Source organism: Tupaia chinensis, unplaced genomic scaffold (genome assembly GCF_000334495.1).
Source record: "Tupaia chinensis unplaced genomic scaffold, TupChi_1.0 Scaffold000475_1, whole genome shotgun sequence".
In the NCBI taxonomy this organism is placed as follows: Eukaryota; Metazoa; Chordata; class Mammalia; order Scandentia; family Tupaiidae; genus Tupaia; species Tupaia belangeri.
The window spans coordinates 433,059-439,921 of record NW_006159984.1 but is presented as its reverse complement, the minus strand read 5'-3'; positions in this window follow the sequence as shown (position 1 = coordinate 439,921).

Here is a 6,863-nt window from a genome sequence, read left to right as displayed (position 1 = left end):
AAGATAAGGAAAATAAAACAAATACAGCTAGTTTTTTAATAAGTGACAGAATAAAGAAACTGGTAGATGTATACCATGAAATGCTACTCAGCAATAAAAAGTAATGAACTATTGATACATGCAACAACCAGGATAAATCTCCGGAGAATTATTCCGAGTGAAAAATCCATCTCTAAAGGTTACATACTGTGTAATTTCACTTATGTAACAGTCCTGCAGTGACAAAATTATAGAAATAATGGGGTTAAGTAGGCAGTGTGTGGTGTAAGGACATAAGACTGTAAAAACAGTATAAAAGGTAAACATGAGAGAGTCTTGTGAAGATGAAAATGTTCTGTAGTTTGATTATGAATATTAATTCCATGGCTGTGATATTGTACAGATTTAAAAGATAATTCTATTGACAGTCAGTTGATGGTGTGGTGGCTAAGGCAGCTGAATCCCACAAGGCTGACTGTGTGGTTCGAGTCTCAGACACTAGGCTTGAAAAAAGCTCTGGGTGCATGTGTGTGCATGCCCAAAATCTCAAGAGGAGAATCGAGAAGAGATTGTGATGTGGCAGACCCCCTTGGGGGATGCTTTGTCACTTTCCCTCTCTCTCTTCAGCAAGTGCATGCACTCCAGCAATTGTTTTTTAATGTTACCTTTTCTTTTTTCTTTGTAGAGGTTTTTACCACTGAGGTCTGTTGGTGGCATGGTACCTGAGGCACTGGATTCCCACATGATCTACCACAGTTTGTGCTCCATACCTGGAGGCTTCAAAAATCATGCTGGTTGTGTGTGTGTGTGTGTGTGTGTGTGTGTGTGTGTGTGTGTATACCCAAAATCCCAAGAGGAGAATGGAGGAGAAGGGATTTCAATGTGGCCCTCCACCCCTACCCCTGGGAGGTGATTTCTTGCTCTCCCTCTCACTGTCTCTCCCCTATCTCTGGCAAGTTCACATGCCCTATGGTAAAAATCTAAAAAAGAAAAAAAATTACCATTGAGCTATATAGTGTGGTTAAGTACATATAGGATCTCTATGTAGTGTTTCTCAAAAATACATATGAATCTATGTAAAAATAAATTAAGTCAAAATAAAAAGTTAAATTAAAAATTGTTTAAAAATTAAGGACCAGCAGATTGCATAATGGTTGTGTCTCTGGACTCCCACATAGTCAACTGCAGTTCAAGTCCCAGACTCAGCAACTTAAAAGTCGTATCAGACATGTGTGTTTGTGGGCCCAAGATCCTGAGAAGAGAATGGAGGAGAAGAGATTGTGGCTTGGCTATCCCCCTGGGGGGTGATTTCTCACTTTCTCTCTCTCTCTCTCTGGCAAGTGCATGTGCCCTATAGCAAAAATTTCTCACAAAAAATTAAAAAATTGTATAAAAATAAACAAACGAAGCAGCAAAACAAAAAGAACATAAAAAACTATATGAACAAGTAGATCATACATGAAAATAGCAAAATGAAGCTCTTCTGTTACGCACATAAGCTCTACTGCAACAATTTTCCTCTCTTTGGTGTCATGAGCTTCTGATGTATTGTATTACATTAAAATTTCTCTGCACAGAATTGAGGATCCATCAAACATAGTATAATAATTATATGTCCCAGAGGTGAGGATTAGACATTATATTTACATTATGATTTTGTCCTTATTTTTTTTGACAAAATAAAATACCTATGTATAGAAAATCATGAAATTATTTTTGTCCTATACCTCATGACTAAAAATAATTTTATCATTAAAATAAATAATACATATATCTCTACAGCTATATATAGTCTCTGTGTATATGAGTTGAAAATGTAAAGAAAACATATATTCAATATATAAACAATTAGAAAATAGAAGTGAATTAAACTGCTTTTTCTACATATATTCATTGGCTGTATTTACTCACACTTTCATTTAATAACATATCCTATCAGCAGCAGTTATGGTTCAACATTTTCCAATTTATTTATTTTATTGCAATATGCAATTATATTGTGTGGACATTGAAATAAATATAATAATGTTGAACTCTAACTGCTGCTTATGGTATATGTTATTACAGGAAAGTGTAAGTAAATATAGAAGAAGGTAAAGGAATAAGAAAAATAATCATATTGATTTATTATCTAATAATGAACATTGGATAATTTATAAAATAGTTCTTGTTCTATCTCCTTTGCCTCAAAGCTGTTGCATTTACTTATGACCAATCTATTGGACAGAAATGTTTTTCAACCATATACTCTCAACAGTCAACATAAAAACCAGAACTTTAAGCAAAGTTAGCATAGATTTAAACATCAGGTCATGGTACCCTCAACTGACAAGTAGACTAGCTTAGAAATGGTTTTGAGAAAAAAGAAAGCAACTCTTGACATCTTGGTTGGCCTAATCCATCCAAACAGGCCATATTCTCCTGTAGAATAAAATGTCATAATATACCACCATCAGGAAGGCCACTCTGTATATGGAATCTATGTGTGTGTGCACGTTTTTCATAAGGAATTGTAATATCTAAAAATAAAATATCTTTAGTTCATTTCTGATTTGAATGTCTATTTTTTTTTCTTGTGTGGTTGCTTTTGCTAGTACCTCAAGTACTATGGCAAATAAAAGTGAGAAGAATGGGCATCTCTGCCTTGAATTGGATCTTAATGAAAAGATTTAAGATTTTCAGTTTTCCTTGTTGATTACAATGTTAGTGGTGAGTTTTTCATAAATAGCCTTTAGGATGTTGAGGAACATTCCTTTTCTAGCTAAACTAGTGAGAATGCTTATCAAGAAATGATGTTGGGGACTAGCAGATAGTGTAGTAATTATGTTGCTGGACTCCCACATGGCTGACTACAGTTTGAGTCCCATACCCAGTGACTTAAAACTCATGCTGGACGCATGTGCCTGTGTGCCCAAGACCTCGGGAGGAAAACGGAGGAGAAGGGATTCTGGTGTGGCCAACCCCCCTAAAAAATTCTTAAAAAAACAAAAACAAAAAAAGGATGTTGGACTTCATTGAATTTTTTGCATATCAATTGAGATAATTATGTAGTACTTATCTTTCATTCAGTTAATGTATCACACTGATGGATTTATATTTGTTAACTAGCCTTGTGTCTCCAAGATAAATCTCACTTTATCATGATATATAATCTTTTTGATGTATTGTTGGATTTAGTTTGCTAATAGTTTATTGAGAATTTTTATATAATTATTCATTAGAAATATTTTTCTTCTAATTCTATTTTTATAAGTTCAAGAAATATCGGTATTATTTCTTCTCTGAATGTTTGGAAGAATTCAGTTGTGAAATCAACTGATCTTAAAATTTTCTGTTATGGGAGATTTTGATTCCCTTTTTTTTTTTTTTTTGAGACGTTTTTTGCTATAGGGCATCTGCACTTGCCAGAAAGACAGAGAGACAGAAAGATAGAAAGTGAGAAATCACCCCCCAGGGGGGATGGCCACGCCGCAATCCCTTCTCCTCCTTTCTCCTCTCAGGATCTTGAGCATGCACACACACGTGCCCGGCATGAGTTTAAGTCACTGGGTCCAGGACTCGAACCACGGGTGACTACATGGGAGTTCAGTGACATAGCCATTATGCTCACTGCTGGTCATGATTCCTTTTAACCTCTTTAGTTTTTATTGGTGTACTAAGGATTTCTATTTCTTCCTGAGTCCATCTTGGTAAGTTGTATTTTTCTAATAATTTATTCATTTTCTTTAGGTTATCCAAATTGTTGGCATACAATTGTTCACAATAAGATCTTAGGATTCTTTCTCTTCCTGGGGAATCTGTCGTAATGTCTTCACTTTTATTTTAGATTTAATATATTTGAGTTCTCCCTTTTTATCCTTAGAGTAGATAAAAGGATATTGAATTTATTATCAACAATGCAAATCTTAGGTTTATTAATTATTTTGTGATTTTTGTGTTCTCTATTTAAATTATTTCTATTCTGATCTTTGTTATTTCCTTTATTCTGCTAACTTTGAGTTTTATTTGTTTTTCTTTTTCTAGTTTCTTAAAGTGTAATGTTAAACCAATTATTTGGGATCTTCCTTACTTGTCAATGTAGGCATTTGTTGCTATAAACTTCCCCTTTAGAATTGTTTTGCTGCATCCCATAGGGTTTGGTATTTTGTGTTCCTATTTTCTGTTATCTTAAGATATTTATCTTTTTTTCTCTCTTTTTGGGGAGGTTTTGTGCACTCGCTAGAAAGACAGAGAGAGACAGAGAGACAGAAAGAGAGAATCACCCCCCAGGGGGGATGGCCATGCCACAATCCCTTCTCCTCTTCTCTTCTCAGGATCTTGGTCATGCACGCACACATGCTTGGCATGAGTTTAAGCCACCGTGTCCAGGATTTAAACTGCAGTTGACTACATGGGAGTCCATCAACATAGCCATTACGCCAAATGCTGGTCCCAAGACGTTTAAAATTTTTTCTTTTGATTTCTTCTTTGATCCATTGATTGTTCAGGAGAATGTTGTTTAATTTCCTTATATATGTGAATTTTCCAATACTCCTCCTGTTATTGATTTCTATTTTCATAGCATTATGATCTGAACTGATACTAGATATGATTTCAATAATTTTTTAAACCTTTATTTTGACATATTATTTTATTTTTATTTTGAAATTATTATTCCTTCTTTACAAATAATCAGTGTATGTCTTTGTGAAGTACAGTATGGTTTTTCAAACAATGCATGTAGTATGTACATAATAAACATATCAAGGATATGGACATATTCATTGTCTTTAATATTGACCATTACATAATATATACATTCAATAATAGCCCTGCTATTTTTTGAAGTATGTATTGAATTGTCAGCAAAGTATTTAATCAGCTATGATGTACAGTTCCATAACCTAGTCCACTTATTCACATGCATCCTTGTGTCTGTTGCTCATTTTGAAATCAGTTTCAAGGAAAATTTTTATTTCTTTCATTATATTCTTTCTCTCCAGAAGTTCTGTTTGATTCTTTTTTTTTTTTTTTTTGGAGAGATTTTTGCTATAGGGCCCGTGCGCTCGCCAGACAGAGAGAGAGAGAGACATAGAGACAGAAAGAGAGAAATCACCCCCCAGGGGGGATGGTCATGCCACAATCCCTTCTCCTCCATTCTACTCTCAGGATCTTGGGTATGCACGCACACGTGCCCGGCATGAGTTTTTAAGCCACCGGGTCCTAGATGCGAATCGCGGTCTACTATGTGGGAGTCCAGCGACATAGCCATTATGCTAACTGCTGGTTCCCTGATTCTTTTATACGATGTCTATCCCTTTATGTAATTCATGTCATGGAATGATTATAGAATCTCCTGAAGTTAACCGTTCATTTCCTTTCGCATCTTCTTGAGTTTTGTTACAATGCATATTCTAAATTCTATTTCTGAAATTTCTTGTGATTTCTCTACAGTTTAAGAGGAGTAACTGTGTTCTTTTGAGGAGGATGGGGCTATTGGTATTTGGTTAGGAATTGTATTGAATCTGTAAATTACTTTAAATAGTATCCACCTTTTAATGATATTCATTTTTTCACTCCATTTTTTGATGTCTTTTTTAATTTTTTAAAAAGAACTATCTATTTAATTATATTATTATTATTAATTTGGTACAGAGCACATTAATAATGTATAATTATGTGTATATATATACACATATATACACTTATGTATACATATATGTATATACACATATATATGTATATATGTGTATATATATATATATATATAAAATTGTTATATCTTCTTGCTGAATTGATTCTTTTAACAACTTATTTGTATTTTGACCAATTTTGTTTTGAAATCTGTTTTATCTGATATCCGTATTGCTACTGCTGCTCACTTTTGCGTTCTGTTTGCAGATTCTCTCTTCCTGTTACAAAGTATGTTTTCTTCTCATTGAAATAAGATACATCAGGATTAACATGCAAAAATTGAACCCCTTCAAAAACATCTATTCCTACTCATAAAGATTAATTTCCTCTTTCATTTTACTAGTTACAATTTTAAGGACTCTTGAGAAAAATCATTCTTTTAAAATTATCCTCTGTATTCTTACTATCATAGTCTTATTACTTTAAAATTAAATTATTGTTATAGCCTCCTAAAAGGATATCCACCTTGTATTTTGACCTCTTCTATAATCTGTTATGTACACGATGCTCTCAGTGATCTTTCAGAAAGTGATAGAAAGAAGCTTGGCTTCTTATCTCTTCCTCTTGTAAATCTTAGGAAAGTTAATTACTGTCTCTGTGTTTTAATTCACCAATGGGTAAGATGGACATAATATTAGTCCTGACTTCACAGGATAATTTGAAGGATTAAATGTGATAATGTGTGTAAATTGCCTAGAATAGTCACAGTATGGAAACATTGCATAGTAAATACATTTTCATTTCTTTCCTTCATCTTTCAATGATTTCCTGTATTTTATCTTCTATACTCCAAGACTATCTTTATATGGTTTCACCCTCTAAGCTTCTTTCCCATGGTTCCCTAACATTCCCTATGCTTCAGACAAAATTTTGTCTTCACTATTGAACAAACACTACATATTTATTCTCCATTCATGTCCTTGGTAATATTCTTCCTCTCTCCTGAAATCCCTTACCTTCTCCACTCTGTAAATTTGTGAAGCTTCAGAAATTCAAATGTTCCTCCATGATTTTTGCTAAGTTTCCTTACCATTTATGTGTGTGTGTGTGTTTGTGTGTGTGTGTGTAAATAGTCACAGCATTTAAAATCTAGCAACATTCTTTAGGCTCATATTAAACATTATGATCCATGAATTCAGATTTGAACTGCTAATTTTATTAAATATGAAAGTCTTAAAAAAAATGTAAACTTTAAATTAAAAAGATCTATT